General features: G+C 40.8%; 1 protein-coding gene across 9 annotated transcripts in view; it reads right to left on the bottom strand.

Moving 5' to 3' along the window:
• PLEKHM3 (pleckstrin homology domain containing M3) overlaps positions 1–17,180 on the bottom strand; it is a 199,280-nt gene that overhangs the window by 129,026 nt on the left and 53,074 nt on the right. The gene's annotated exons all lie outside the window — the stretch shown is intronic.

Consider the following 17,180-nt stretch of genomic DNA (forward strand, 5'->3'; position numbering starts at 1 on the left):
AATTTATTTCTGTTCATCAGGAAAGAATTTGTTCTGGTTGGCTTCATTTTATGTTTGGCTTTTGTAGCATTGAGAGATCATACAAGAGAAGTTGTCACTCGTTGTTGGCCAAAACTTGGACTCAAAAAGTTGGTCTGTACAGTCAAAGAACTGCCACATTGAGGAAGCATTAAGTAACACTTGCAAGGAAACTGTTCCTATTGTGACCAAGGCACATTTAGGATAACTTAAGCTGGCACTTGTGGAGTGGATTGTAGCTGTTGCTAGGAGAGCTATGTCCTTAAGAATATAACAGAAGTAACTCCTCTGGTACAAAATGTATATACCTAACTAAAGAATTTTCCTCTTAAACAACAAGATGGCCAATGTTATGCCTGTAAAGTATTAGCACTGCGCCTGGACACCGTAAGCATTGAGTACACTTTATATCCAGAGACAGAAACAGAGGAGACTGATATTCACAGATATCAACTGTCCAAGACAGAGGCCAGTGATGAAGTATAATCCTGTGTTACTTGCATAAACTTGCAGGACCAAGGCAACCAAAAAAAAAACATCTTTTAAAAGCCCAGTCTGAACAATAATTGGTTTAAAAGTGAAAAGTACTATACACGACAAGCCCTAAGATGAGGTTGATGGGGTTTTTTGTACTGAATATTTAAATAAGTTCATTTGTGTGTCGTATTAATGGTGCTAAAGGTATTATATTTAAGTAAGAAATGAAGCGAAAAATCAAATGCCAGGTTATTACTGCTGACTGAAAATATAGATAGTGCCCCAGGGAATCCCATGCATCTGTCTCTTGCCTCAACAGTGTTTGTATGAAACAGATCTGGGGACTACCCCTTCTTCCAACCTCCAACCACTCCCCAACCTCCTTCCTAGTCACAACCTCCAGGACCATCTTTTCTCAGCCGTCCTCTGCCTCTGGGACCACCCAACGCTGTTTCTGTGGTTAGCCTCTCACTGCCCACCAACCTTGAGCTCCTAGCTTCATCAGAATTATCCCACCAAAATGGAGGCTGCCGTGAACTGCCCAGTCAACCTACATCTGCAGGCTTTCTACACCTACCTTTCTCCGGGCTTCTATTTTCACTGCAAGGATATGGCTCTGGAGGGCATGGGCCACTTCTTCTGCCAGGTGGTGCAGGGGAAGCATAAGGGTGCCCAGTGTCTCTTGAAAATACAAAACCAGGGCAGAGGCTGCACTTTCTTCCAGGACATGCAGATGTCCTCCCAAGATGAGTGGGGGAAAGCCGTGCATGCATGGAAGCCGCCATGGCCCTGGAGAAGAACTGAACCAGGCCCTTTGGGATCAGCATGACCTGGATTCTGCCTGCACAGACCTCTATCTCTGTGATTTCCTGGAGAGCAGCTTCCTAAACGAGGAGGTGAAGCTCATCAGGAAGATGGCGACCACCTGACTAACTTCTACAGGCTGGGCTGGACTAGCAGCTCTTGTAAAGGCTCACCCTCCAGCAGGACTAAGAGCTTCTGGAACCCAGTGGACTTGTAAGGTTCCCTCTGTATCCCCCAGGTGTCAGGGCATTTGCCCCCTATAGCCACTAAGCAGTTTTTTTTTTTTTTTTTTTTTTTAATTTTTTTTTTTTTTCAACGTTTATTTATTTTTGGGACAGAGAGAGACAGAGCATGAACGGGGGAGGGGCAGAGAGAGAGGGAGACACAGAATCGGAAACAGGCTCCAGGCTCTGAGCCATCAGCCCAGAGCCCGACGCGGGGCTCGAACTCACGGACCGCGAGATCGTGACCTGGCTGAAGTCGGACGCTCAACCGACTGCGCCACCCAGGCGCCCCACTAAGCAGTTTTTTAACACCCTGGTGTCCTCTCCCCGGCTATGGACCAAATGGAAACAATAAAGTTTTTACAGAAAAGAAAAGAAAATATAAAAGCTGTCTACAGTAGATAAATGGTATAATGTTTGTATAATCTTCTTGGAATGTTGTTATTAAGACTATAAATCATATGAAATAAATTAATAAATATCAAGTAGATTCCAACTTGAGTTTAGAAGTGTCAGGATTCATTGGTCTTTCAGGTAAACAATGATTGAGAGCCTAAAGTCAATATTTAGTCAAAATTTATCTTGAAAGGCAATAAATCTTAATTTTTGCCAAAGCAAGTAAGTAAATATGTGCATTGTTCTAGAGATTCTGACTGCTTTTCTGTCTACTAAATAGCTACATTGACTTAAAAATATCCGTGACACAGATTTTCACTTCCAAAGACACGATTTGGAAGATGCTTATGATAAGGTGCTTCAGCACCAGTAATACAGTAAGACCAGAGAAGGTGAATAATGAAGTGTTATTATTTCAATATCTAGTATATTTAAGTCAGTCTAAATTTAGTATTTTTTCATACTTGTTTTCTTCTTACTAGTCTATGAGTAGATTTTCTCATTAACTTCTGTGCCTGTCTGCTCTTTACCCAAAGACTTTCAAAAAAATTGTATGCAATTTTAAATGGAAATAATAAATAGGTAAACAGATAAACAAATACTGACATAGTGCTTACTATATGCTAGGCACTGTTATAAACAATTTATACACACACACACACACACACACACACATACACATATTTATTTAATCCTTATCAATTCTATAATGTAGGTATTATCCCCATTTTACAGATGAAGAAACTAAGGCAGAGAGTGATAAAATAATTCTGTCCATGGTTGTATAGTTAGTAAAGAAGGCAGAGCTTAATAGCATTATGTGTGTGTGTGTGTGTGTGTGTGTGTGTGTGTGTATTCCCATGTAGCTATTTCCTTGAGGAAAGTATTTTTTAAAATGGCCTTTGTGTATGGCAATATGACAAGCACAGAAAATATAAATCTACTATACAAAAGAGCATAATTTACTTTGTCAATGAATTAGCCTACGACCTCACAGCATTAGCATCACCCTGAATATGAAGGGTGAGGGGGACAAGATTACAAATCTGGAAGGTGGAAAGCAGAAGACAGTAAGAGGTAAGCAAAGGAGGAAGCAATCACTCTAATTGTGGAGACTGGGGAAGGCTGTGTAGGCATGGAGCATGTGAGCTGATCCTTGAAAAAGAAAAGAGATTTTGGAAGAGGAAAGCTCAAGTCAGAAAAACAGGGGCACGTCTGGAAAATGTTGATTATTCTAGATGTCTGAGGCTTACTGTAACTAGAGGGGTGAAAAAAGAGCTTAGAACCATAAACTGAAGCCAGTAACATAAGAATCCTAAATACTTAGAGGGAAGAATCCTTACTGATCAGTAAGATACAGGAACAGCTAGAGTTGTTTGAAGCTGAACAGCAACCTGAACTTTGGAAAGATTAATTGACAAGGAAAAAAAAAAAAAAACAGAAGGGGAAAGAACCAGTAGATAAGTTATTGTACCATCTGGGCTTAAGCAGGCAGTGATCTTGGGAGCAGGAAGGGGAAAGAGGAGATACTATGGAGATAAACTACAAACATTTGGTAACTGACTAATGTAGAAAGGATTGGGATTGTCAAAGATGCCCATGACGCTGTATGCCCACAATACCTATCAGTCAGAAGGGACAGGTTGTTTCAGGAAGAGAAGGCTGTTTGTTTGGGGCATTAAGTCCAAAAGACAGTTCAAAAAATTTGAGCTACCCAATCTACTGATTCCTAAAGTTTAGTTGACTAAGAAAAATTCCCCTTTACTGTACCAATCAGTTTAATTTTGATTTTCTGTTACTTGTAACTGAGAGCATCTGATGTATTTGATACTGAATGATGGTTGAGAGTTCTATTTCTATGACCTAATATTTTTACTTAGATCTACCCACTAAGATGCTAAGATCTCATTATAAACCATTAGGTGCCATGAAATAACCAACATGCATTTCAGTAGAAGACATTTATCACTTTATAAAGAAGTATATAAAGAAGTGAGTAAAAGCTGAGTGTGGAAGAGATGATATAGTTGACAGGATTTATTTCTTGACGGTACAGCGGTTCTCAACCTGGGGAGAGTTTTGTTCCAAAAGGAGGCATTTATGGTATCTGGAGACATTTCTGGTTGTCATAAAAGAGTGAGTGGGGTACCTAATGTCCTCTAGTGGACAGAGGCCAGGAATGTTGTTAAACATCTCTTGATGCACAGGACAGCCCCCACAACAAAGAGTTATCTGGCCCAAAATGTCAGTAGTGCCACTATTAAGAAACCCTGATAGTACTAAGATAAGAGGGCAAAATAAGAGATCCAAGTACTGACCCTTCTTAATCACTTTTCTCTGCAAGTGATGGATACACTATTGTGGGAAAGAAAAGAGCCCTCTTACCAGCTCTACTTTCTTAGCTACAAAACAAAACAAAACAAAACAAAACCAAAAAAAAAACGAAAAACAAAAAACTGATTCATGCTGCTAGGTTAGTTTAGGGTAGAGAGGTACCATCAAAGAGAGGCCTCGTCCACACTGTACCACCATCTACTAAACTACCTGCCAGTAACATTGGCTCCAAGCTTGGGGCTCTTTTCTTCATGAAGCAATCCTTCTGGTGAAATACTTGCTACCAATAATTCTTACTTGAAAAACTGCAGAGATGGAAAGGGCTGAGCTAAAGTGATTATTTTAGACATGAAAGCAGCCAGAGGTGGGAATAATGTTCCTCTGTCACAGTCTACCTCCCGCTACCAGATCTCTCTTAAGCATGGGAGTACCAGGACCCCCACATTGCACCCCTGCAATGCCAGACAGGGAAGGGAGGTCATCCTCACCACCCCTGTAACAAGCCAAATGCTGAGCTGGGCTCTCCAGAACTTACACAATGAAAGATTTGGGGGAAGGTATCTTATTACATAAACTGTCTTACTGCAATGTTCCTCTGAACCAGTGCCGAGCCATGTAAGAGTCCAAGGGGCAAAAGGAAAATTCAGTCATACTAATCCTATCTCTAAAATTTTATACTTTATTCATCATGGATATTTTGGCATTAATTTTGATTTTTAAATAACATTACATTAAAATATTATTTATGTCCATTACTGACTTTTTTTTTTTTGAAGGAAGGGCATCCTCTTAAGTCGTATGCCCAAAGAAACTGCCTCACTCCCCCTACCCTGGTCCCAGCACTGTACTGAATGAACCCTCTTTCCTAAGAGAGTCCACTGTGTACCCCAATAATGTTCTTTCTGCAGTGATCTTCCCTGATCTTTAACATTATATTAAGCCACCACTAACTCTCTTTTTGTAAGACACTACTTTATCAAGAAGTGAGGAAAAGCCGAGTGAGGAAAAGAAGACATAGTTGGTAGGCCTTGGTTTTGGACGGCACAGTAGTTACGCCTCTATTTCGATGGCTTTGAAAGGTCAATAGCCTCTTACTGGCTTGGAAGTTCAGATTATCTTTTTTATTTCCCTGAAAAGCAACCTGTCTTCCTTTAGTCTTTTTCTGGGACTTAGGTCTCCTTCCAGCTTGTATATAGAAGTTTCTGTGCACATCGGCCTAAGCCGTTGCTTCTGTCACAAACACTGTCCCACCATGGGCCCCTCGGACCCCTCTTTCACCTCACTCCCCAGTTGGAATGCCTGTTCCTCTTTCCTTCTATTTCTCGAGAGTCTCATCTCTTTGAACTTTACAGTATCTTTACAACACCACCTTTCCTCTTCTTTGCTAAAGCCTCCGAGAAAACCTTGACAGCATCTCTTAGAGTAATTTTTACTTGAGCTATTTTAGTAATGACAACAATTTGATAAAATTAAAGTCATGAGAGTGGATCCAAGTAGTACTGGGAACAGCCTCAAAGTGAAAGAGAGATCACTTTCATCAGCTTCCCTTAAACCCATGCTTGAATTTCTTCATTGTCACCCCAAACCAAATTCTTTATGTTCTAGAAGACTTGGGGAACTGCCTCAGTGTACTTTCTTCTTTGACTCTTTTCCCTACGCCATTTTTGGCCTTCTTTCCAGGCTTTTCTGTCTCTCTAAAAGTACAGGTTTGTGATCCCCTCCAAAGCTAAACTTTTAACTCTATCTTTAGTATTTGAAGGCAGGCTGCTTGTATCAGGATACTCAGAGCTACCAGGCAAGACACAAAGAGACATGTATGAGTGAGAAACTCCTGTTCCCTGGTCCTCATGTTGCCATTTGAAAGGGATTTCCTAGAGAGATATTCCCAGCTTGTCTCCCCATTGCTTGTCCAGCCCTCATCACAGATGGAGAGACGAGGTGTCTGGTGAATTTAGAAGAAGAACTCTGCCAGGCTCAGCCTGGCCGGCAGGGTGCGGTCTTCCTGTCTGCTATGGCAAGAGGGCATGGCCTCTGGGACTCCAACTGTGAATAAGTCCAGTTTAAGGCCCCTATTAGGATGCTGGCTCAGACACACAACATCTTCTAAGGGGAGTGGGAAGGAAAAAGGAAGGTGATCAGGCAACCCAAGCACACGGGGCCGTGGGTGAAGGTCACTGAGACGAGGATCATCCAGGAAAGCTGGGCTCAGAGGGTTGCCAGGCACCAGCCACCTTTCATCAGTTAAAATTCTTCATCTTAAAAAAAATTTTTTTTAACACTTATTTATTTTTTTGAGAGAGCACAAGCAGGGGAGGGGCAGACAGAAGGGGAGACACAGAGTCCGAAGAAGCTCCAGGCTCTGTCAGCACAGAGCCAGACATGGGGCTGGAACCCACAAACTATGAGATCATGACCTGACTCGAAGTCGGAGGCTTAACTGACTGAGCCACCCAGGTGCCCCTAAAATTCTTCATCTTAATGATGGATGAGAAACATCATTTTCCTAAAGGTTTCCCATCCATTATTAGGCCACAGTAAGACTTCTGTTCATGCAAGCACCTCTTCCATATTTTCTGGGGGGGAAAATGCAGTGATGTACAATATTACTGAATTAAAATTTGGCACTTTTGGTTCGGCTGATATTTTGTAACATTTGGATTGTACACAGTCAAGGCAGTTTAATCTGCCCTCAGGTTAGAGTGTCGAAGATGCTGACCGATGCTGACCGGCCAGATTAAAAGGGCTGACCCGAGGCTGGATGATAGATAAATCAGTGGCAGGGCTTCAAACAGAAAATCCAGCTCTTCTGCTCCTAATATGTTACTTATCCCACCAAGTCTAGATGCTTCCCAGCCACCAAATCACAGGTATCTATTATTTTGTCTGGTCTCTAAAAGCCTAGGGGCTAAGAAGAATATCTTTGTTGATGAAGACAGAGAAAGAAACCAATACTTTCAAACTAAGTCTATCCTCTGTGTCAGAGGTACAGGCTTGATGATTTGAAGGGGAAATGATTTTCAGTAAGGCTTTCGGTTCAGCCCCACATGGTTTACTTTGCTGAAAAAATGAACAAGATATAACCCTTGGTATATTGATATGTACTAGGTCAGAATGTGATTTTCAGCATGGTGACTACAGTTAAGTATTTTATTGTATACCTGAAAGTTTCTAAGAGAGTAGATCTTAAAACTTCTCACGATGCAGCCGCCTGGGTGGCTCAGTCAGTTAAGCATCCAACTTCAGCTCAGGTCTTGATCTTAGGGTTCCTGAGTTTGAGCCCCTCAATCCTCAATGAGTGTGCCTCAATGAGTTCTCTGCTGTTAGCGCAGAGGCCGCTTCAGGTCCTCAGTGCCCGACTCTCTCCTCCTCCCCTGCTTGTGCACATGTTCATTCCTTCTCCCTCTCAAAAATGAATAAACATTCAAAAAAATTCTCACCACACACACACATACACAAAAGGTAACTTTGTGAGGTGATGGATATGTTAACTAGCCTTACTGTGGTAATCATTTTGTAATACATATGTATATCAAATCACCACACTGTACAACTTAAATTTACATAATGTTAATAAAAATGAACTATTGGGACCTCATCAAAATAAAAAGCTCATGTGCAGTGAAGGAAACAATCAGCAAAACTAAAAAGGAACTGATGGAATGGGAGAAGATATTTGCACATGACATATCAGATAAAGGGTTAGTATCCAAAATCTATAAAGAACTTATCAAACTCAACACCCAAAAAGCAAATAATCCAGTGAAGAAATGGGCAAAAGACATGAATGGAAACTTCTCCAAAGAAGACATCCAGATGGCCAACCAACACATGAAAAGATGCTCCACATCACTCATCATCAGGGAAATACAAATCAAAACCACAATGAGATACCACCTCACACCTGTCAGAATGGCTAACAGTAACAACTCAGGCAACAACAGATGTTGACGAGGATGCGGAGAGGATCTCTTTTGCACTGTTGAAGGGAATGCAAACTGGTGCAGCCACTCTAGAAAACAGTATGGAGGTTCCTCAAAAAATTAAAAATAGAACTACCCTACACCCCAGCAATTTCACTACTAGGTATTTATCCAAGGGATACAGGTGTGCTGTTTTGAAGGGGCACACGCACCCCAATGTTTATAGCAGCACTATCAACAATAGCCAAAGTATGGAAAGAGCCCAAATGTCCATCAACAGATGAATGGGATAAAGAAGATGTGGTATATATACACAATGGAGTATCACTCGACAATCAAAAAGAATAAAATCTTGCCACTCGCAACTACGTGGATGGAACTAGAGGGTATTATGCTAAGCGAAATTAGTCAGTAAGAGAAAAACAAATATCATATGAGGAATTTAAGATAAAAAACAGAAGAAAAAATAATATAAAAACAGGGAGAGGGACAAAACATGAGACTTTTAAATACAGAGAACAAACAAAGGGTTGCTGGAGGGGTTGTGGGGCGGGGAATGGGCTAAATGGCTAAGGGGCATTAAGGAATCTACTCCTGAAATCATTGTTGCACTATATGCTAGCTAACTTGGATGTAAATTAAAAATAAATACATTTAAAAAAATTTACATAATGTTATATGCCAATTATATCTTAATAAAGCTGGGGGGATGAATAAATTCTGGGGATCTAATGTACAACATGGTGGCTATAGTTAAGAATACTGTACTTGTACACTTGACAATTGATAAGAGTAGATCTTAAATGTTCTCACAACAACAAAAAATGTTAACTGTGTGAAGTAATGGATGTCTTTACCAACCTTAATGTGGAAACTATTTCACAATATATATGTATATCAAATCATCACAATGTAGACCATAAACTTACACAATGTTATTTGTCAATTTTATCTCAACAAAGCTGGGGGGAAATAAACGAATGTGTTTTCAATCTTTTGGAAACTGACACAAGCCTGCACGTCTTTGGTTTTGGAATCCTAGTTCCCTTCTAGAAGTCGTATATAGCATGCACTAAATTAGCTAAAGTCAATAAATGAAGTTAATTTTGCTGGTCACTTTTATGATAGCCATTAAAAAAGAAACCCTCTCAATGTTAAGCCAAGACTTGAGAATGGTATCTGGGTCAGAGAGCGGGATCGCAAAATCACTGAATGTGCACATCAACCCACCACCCCGAGCTGAGGCCCTGGGAGGGCTCTAACCAGGCTGGGCAGACCAGAGCCGGCCAGTTTCCTGGCTGCTTCTGAAACCTCTTGGTCCCAGGAAGACCCAGAAGACACCACTAGAAATCTCCCCTCCCCAGGTGAGTGCAGTCAGTGCCGGAAGAAACACACTAGCAGCAGACTGGAAATTAGAGAACAAGGTGAGAAGACTGAGGCCTCCTCATCCTCTGAGGGGCAGCCACGTATATCATTTATCCTCCTTTCACCAGATTCCATTTTTGCTGTCCGCACTGTTGTATGGTAGACAATTGTCTCCTCTTTTCTCCCTCATTCCAAGCAGGGAGCTTCTAAAACACTTGGAATTTCCTGAGTAATACAAGTGTCTTTATGATTCCTGAGCCCCTTGGATCACAACTGACTTTATGCTAATGAGGTGACTCATGGTGGGCCACCAAACAGCTTCAGATGGAAGGTGGTCACCAGGACCAACCACATGATTAGAGGGTTTGGTCTTTTGAGCCAGCCTGACCTCTGGGGAAAGAATACGGGCCGGAGATTGAGTTCAATCACAAGGTCAATGATGCAATCAAGCATGCCTATGTAATGAAACCCCAATAAAAACTCTGGACACTGAAACTGTGGAACCTCCTGGTTGAAGAATATACTGGTGTGCTGGGAAGGTGACATGCCCCGATTCTAAGGACAGAGAACACAGAGGCTCTGCATTTGGAACATTCCCAGACCTTGCCTTCTGAGTGTCTTCATTTGGCTGTTCCTGATTTGTATCCTTTCTAATAAAACTGTAATTATGAGGACAGCGCTGTCCTAAGTTGTGAGTTTTTCCAGCAAATTATTAATCTGAGAGGGTTGTGAGAACCCCCAAATTTGTAGCTAGCCAGTGAGAGTGTAGGTAGCCTGGGGACACCCTGAGTTCATGGCTGGCATCTGAGCTGCAGCAGTCTTGTGAAGGATCAAGCCCTTAACTCATGGGGTTTGTGCCAACCGTAGGCAGTCAGTGCCAGAACTGAACTGCAGCACAGCAGCTGGAGCTGAAACAGAACATATGCCTATGAGAGAAACTAATGGTGTGGTGTCCAGAGAAGGGGTGTGCACCCCGTGTTTGAGGAATCCTAGTCCTGCAAGGAGAAGGTCAACTAAGTTTGGAAATGTATACTTATACCTCTTATCAGAATAATAAAGGCTCTAAAAAGTTACATAGTCAAGAAAGATTTTCTTAAGTCCCTGGAAACCTTCAAGACCATAACTGGTTTTCCAAAAGGGTAAGTTTCAGGTCCATCATTTCTTAATATGGTTAAACAACCTAGATGACTGAGTAGAGAACATGTTAAATGTATCTGCTGATGACTCCAATCTAGGATTCCTAGAGAATATGGTGGAAGTGGGGAGGGAGGGCTCAAAACAGAGGACGATCAGAACAATTGAGTGCACATACGTACTGCGCACCAGATGCAGAGCTAGGGAGACAGCACTGAACGAGACAACACAGCCCTCACCATTATGGCATTTGCAGTAATACTGTAATGTGGAGGAGACAAGTATTAAATAAACAATTACACAGACGACACTATAATCTCAATTACAACAAGTACTAGAGTAAGAGGTACTAAACCAGCATTACAGAGGAGGGAACTAAATAGGTCTTAAGTCAGTCTGAGGGGTTGGTTGGAGAAGGTGTCCTTGAGAAAGTAATGCTGAAGTAGTGACCTCAAGAAAGAGTTGGGGGTAAAAAAAAAAAAAAAAGAAAGAAAGAAAGAGTTTAGGGTAGTGGAGATGGTGGTAATGTTCCAGAGAGAGGCGACTGCAAGTGTGAAGGCTCTGAGGCAGGTGGGAAGGAAGTGGTACATTTGAGGAACAGAGTAAAGTCAGTGTGGCTGGGACTTGGTGTGTGGGAGGAAGTGACAAGAAGAGTTGAAGGTAAAGAGGTGGGCGGGAGTCGAATTATGCACGGTCATCATAAGGATCCTGGTCTTCAAGCCAAAAGAAGTGGGAAGCCACCGAAGGACTGTAAAGAGAGGTCTACCAGGGTCAATCTGCATTTTAATATGATCACATTCACTATGGTTAAGACAAGATTGGGAAAGGATAGAATGGAAGCAGGAAGACTGGTTGGGAGGCCACTGTAGTTGTCTCGGTGAAAGGTGAGCCTGCTGGTAACAAAGAAATGAGGGAGGTAAAGGCTACCTTATAATTCAAATACTAAATATACTTATGAAGTATAAAATAGAAACTAGGCAAAACATTAGGATGTATTAAAAAGGAAGCCAGAATATGAGTAAGGACTTGAACTAATCTCTTTCTTCATTCTTATTCACCACTAGGTAGAACCCTATTAGAACACCACGGTAGTTTCCAGAATGTAAGGAAGACATGCAAACCTGGAGATTATCAGCAGATTGACACCTCAGTGGTTAAAGTGTTGGACGTACATAGAAAAAACAGTTAAAAGAAATGTGCTTACATAGCCTAGAGAAAACTATCGTATGGCTTGATTCATTCACTAAGAACATAATGGGTTATGCCAGTGGTTTCTCAAACTTTGTATGTATGCAAATCAACTGGAAAGTTTGTTAAAATCTCCAGACCTGATCTCAGAGATCCTGACTTCAACAGGTCTAGGGAAGTGTCCAGCCTTGTCCCCCCTCATTACTCTTGTGATTCCAGTGCAAATGGTGCTCTGGTCACTCTGAGAAGGCTGAGGTCCTGCCTTTGAAAAAGTCAGACACACATCATAGGCCCATGACAGGAGTCCAGGAGAGTGGAGGGGGTGGGGGTTATGGAGGAAGAATGCTCAATTCTACCTGGGGGATTAGAATAGGGCAGGGGTAGGGTAGTCAAGGAAGGCTTGTAAAGCAGTCTTTAAGGGAATAAAGGATCTTTCACACCCAGAAGTCTTCAACAAAGCATAATACAAAACTGTACCCAGAACACTGCCTTGTCACCCCTGATCTTGGGGCTCACTGCTTTGCAGGCCTGCTCCATTTTGCATCTGAAACATGCAAAGGAGTCTTATGCTCTTTCTTATTAATGCGATTTAATTACTGCGTTAATGTATTTCAAGGTATAAAGACTTGCATAAGCAATATGCTGTATACCTGAAATGAATATAACATTATACGTCAACTATATTCAATTAAAAAACAAAATAAAACTTGCATACAGTCACATTTTCTACTGCTAAAATTAACTTTTAGTTTGCCCCCACACCTTTTTCTGGAACTTTATATGGCCCATGTTTGTTGAATGAATGAATGATTGGATGAAAACAATACTGTAAGAAATAAATTGGTATTACTCAGTTACTAGATTTCCTTATCTAGGGATGAATATACTCATTTTACTTAAGTATGCCTTTGCTTTTAGGCAGTACAATGAATTTTAGAAAACCTCTCAAATAGCTCTTATTTTAGAAGAGGCCATGAAAAGCTTACTTTTTCAAGGAACTTAGCTAGAAATTAAGGAGAATATTGACCTACCCCTAGGTAGGATACCCCCAGTCTATCCTAAAACCACACCTAGGCCAATTTCTCTCCCAATGAAATGTCAGTAAATAGAAACTATTAACTCAATGTAGAGTCCAACAGTACATTAACACTTACTTTAGAAGTTTAGCTGGAAATGAACACATGATGAGAACAATGTTAGCCATAAAGGAAGCTACAAAAAGGGACAAGAACTTTCCAGACCAAAGTATAGCAACAAAGACTGGGAGAAATGAACAGCTTTAAAAAAAAAAAAAAAAAAAAAAAGATAGCACAGCTATGGTCTATGAAGTTCAGGAAGGTCTATCAAAAGATCCATATCTTCTGAAATTCAAAATGATTTTATTCTTCTGAAACATATCAAAGACCAACATGTGACTTCTATGATGAGATACCAGGAATAAATCAAAAAGCAAATTTATATCCTATAAAATCAAACAGCCTACTTATATAAAGTGATCAAATCTCTCTGAATTTTAGAATGTGAAATAGTTCAAAACTCAAACTATATACCATTCTTCTTCTTCCATAGTCATATTACTACTTCAGTGTGTATCCAGATTCTTAATGCACATTTATTTTTATTTAAAATTATTTTCTAGACAGAAAAAATTAGACTGCAAAAAAGGATAAAAAGGCAAATTTATCCAATGATAAACATCAGAGTCAGGAAAAAGATTCCCAACTCCTGTCTTCTTAGTCAAGTGATATTTCTACTGGTTTAAAATGCCTTCCTCAAAGGAAAAAGGTATTATTATTAAATGAAGTTTAAATGGAGGGACCACATTAATATAATTTTCTCTAATCTTCGATAGACAGCCAAAAAAAAATCACAGAATAAGAGATAAAAGGGACCATATAGAGCAAGGCCATCCCCTCTAAAATATCCCAGACAGATGGAAGTGTTGGAAGGAAATTCAAAGACCTTTGAGTTCAACTGCATGCTATAATTACTCATTTGTCTGGCTTCCAGTTTTGAATTTCTGTGAGAGCAAATAATGGGATTACTCTGTTCATCAAACATAATGCTTAGAACATAGTAGGGCTTCCATAAACATTTGCAGAAGGGCTGAATTAATAAATCTCTTCATCTTGCAGATGAGAAAACTAGCTCAGACAAGTTAAGTGACTTGCCTGGAGGTCACAATTCCAGTTCTTTCAGTGTTATTTGTCAGGGCTCTTGACACTGTGCTGATTTTCACCCATGGCCATCAGATCTATCTTTGTAGTTAATTTTCTGAATACAAGCATGGGACTATCTATTTATCCCTACGAAAATCACATCTTTCTTTCTATTTTAGAGAGAAAGAGTGTGCGAGTGGGGGAGGGAGGCAGAGCGAGAGAGAGAGAGAGAGAGAGAGAGAGAGAGAAAATGAGAATTCCAAGTAGGCTCCATGCTCAGCACAGAGCCGGACATGGGGCTCAATCCCACGACCCTGGGCTAATGACCTGAGCTGAAATAAAGAGTCAAATGCTCAACTGATTGAGCCACCCAGGTGCCCCATATCACTTGTTTGGTCCATTTCTCTAGCTTGTGTTTCAGAATCTGGATTCTGTCATTCAACATATTAGTTGTCCAACATAGTTTTTTAATTTATTATTATTATTTTTATTTTTTTCATTTACATCCAGGTTAGCATATAGTGCAACATGATTTCAGGAGTAGATTTTCCATAATGCCCCTTCCTCATTTGGCCCATCTTCCCTCCCACAACCCCTCCAGTAACCCTCTGTTTGTTCTCCATATTTAAGAGTCTCTTATGTTTTTGTCCCCCTCCCTGTTTTTATATTATTTTTGCTTCTCTCCCCTATGTTCATCTGTTTTATATCTTAAAGTCCTCATATGAGTGAAGTCATATGATCTTTGTCTTTCTCTGACTAATTTCACTTAGCATAATACCCTCTAGTTGTCCAATATAGTTTCAAGAGTTCCAAATTTGATAAGTATGCCTGATATCTTTATCCAGATAATTACTGTCCTATGTAGACAAATAATAAAAGGAGTTAATCCTTATATAGCACTTACTATATGCCAGGCACTTTTCCAAGCCCTTTTACCTCATTTTATTCCTCCTACAAACTTACGAGATAGACGTGATTATTTTCTCACATCTGAGATTAAAAAATGGAGATGCAGAAAGGTTAAGTAATTATGTAGGGTCACATAGTAAGTAGCAAATCTGGAAACCCACTCTGATTCCAGAGTTGTTGATCCTAATTACTAAATGATGCTCATTCTCATTATTATCATGTACCTTACCAACAACATGGTAGGCTGAAAGGGATCCATTTGTCAACAATCCTTGTGTAAAGCTGCCAATCATTCACAAAATGGCATGACTATAATCTCTGAAAAACCCATGTTTTTCCATGTTGAGGATTTTGCCAAATGCTTTTCTTTTTTCCTTTCTTTTTTTTAAACGTTTATTTATTTATTTTGAGAGAGACAGAGACAGTGCGAGTGGGGGAAGGGCAGAGAGAGAATCCCAAGCAGGCTCCGTGCTGCCACCACATGGGGCTAAAACTCATGAAACTGTGAGATCATGACCTGAGCTGAAACCAAGAGTCAGATGCTTAACAGACTGAACCACTCAGGCGCCCCTCTTTTTTTAACAGAACAAGTCTTTTGATTTTTTTACTACTCAAAAAATCTTCACTTTTTTATTTAGCTTTCTGACTCTGTGCTTGCACCTTCAACAATTCCATGATTTTCTGCTCCTCAATAAGGAAAGCACACTTGATCCTGTCACAAACACACTTAGCTCACATGGAACCACCATAGGGCCTGTTGGCGTGTTTTTTCGTTTTAGACAACCTCCTAACTCTAGGTCTCACAGCCCGAACTCCTCAAAGCCAGCCTGGGCACACACCACATGCAGATTTTGGTGCTTTCCCAACCTTCTTGGTATAAAGGTAAACCATTCTATTACCTGGGTCCGGGACAGCCTAGTTGTGTCAGAGGTTGTGTTGTGTATGTCAAACCTGACCATTCAGAATGCCTATGGGCACTGTCCCAGGAAAAAAAGAAAAAAAGCCCAAATGCTTGGGCATGGACCTGACCTGGCTGTCCAGTAATTCCTCATTTTCTTTTGTGCATCCTCAACCAGGGGATGAGTCATGAGGGTCCAGACCATATCTTTGCTTCTCTTACATCTCCCATAGCACCTACTACACAATGAGCCCATAACAAGAATTCAAGTTTTTTTAAAATTTATTTAATTATTTTGAGAGACAGAAAGAGACAGCTCACATGAGTAGGGGCAGGGCAGAGAGAGAGAGTGGGAGAGAGAGAATCCTAAGCAGTCTCCCTGCAGTCAGCACAGAGCCAGACACGGGGCTCGATCCCACGAACCATGGGATCATGACCTGAGCAGAAATCAAGAATCGGAGGCTCAACTGACTGAGCCACCAAGGCACCCCCCAAAATTCAAGTTTTATCTTTGATAGATGGGTAGTAAAAGCCAAGGAGACTTCCTGGAGTTGAATTCTATAGGAAATCCAAGGATGAATTTTAAAATGGGAAAGTGAGGGGCATCTGGGTGACTTAGCCCACACTGGGCTCCATGCTACCAGCGTAAAGCCTGCTTGGGATTCTCTCTCTCTCTCTCTCTCTCTCTCTCTCTCTCTCTCTCTCTCTGCCCTTCCCCCATATGAACATGCACTCACTCTCTCTCTCTCAAAATAAACTTTAAAAAATAAAATAAAATGGGGAAGTGGGAAGAGACGCTACTTTAACTCTTTAGTTTTCAAATTCTCTACAACAGGGATTCTCTAGCATAGCCAGAAAGGGAGTGTGTCGAACTCCAAGCCAGTGGCCATGACAGCCTAGCCCCTTACCTCCCAGTCCCATTCTCCTGTTCACCCCCTATAAGCCCCATGTCCTCTTGGAGGGGATTCTATAAATCACTAAGGAGCACAGCCTGCATATTACTCCTACTTGCATATCCCAAGGTGCCTGGCAGAGCATGTATGTGGTGCACATGAGGGGTTGAATAAATGCTTGTTGAAATGAACCCACCACCAGAACTCCACTGAAAGATCTGCCGATCAGCAGCCCTTTCATGGTCATATTAAAGGTTAGGGAAATAAAACTTAGCCCTTCAGGACACACACATATGAGACTTCTCCTCTGGGAGACAACAACTCAATACACTAAAAAGAAGACAACACAAGATAAAAAGGCAACAACAAACTAAAAAAAAATTCTCTTTTATCCAAGCTCTTTATATGTTTGGAGGGGAATATCTAAGTTTTTCTTTATTGCCTTATTCTCCTCCAATTGG

Source organism: Leopardus geoffroyi, chromosome C1 (genome assembly GCF_018350155.1).
Source record: "Leopardus geoffroyi isolate Oge1 chromosome C1, O.geoffroyi_Oge1_pat1.0, whole genome shotgun sequence".
NCBI lineage: Eukaryota > Metazoa > Chordata > Mammalia > Carnivora > Felidae > Leopardus > Leopardus geoffroyi.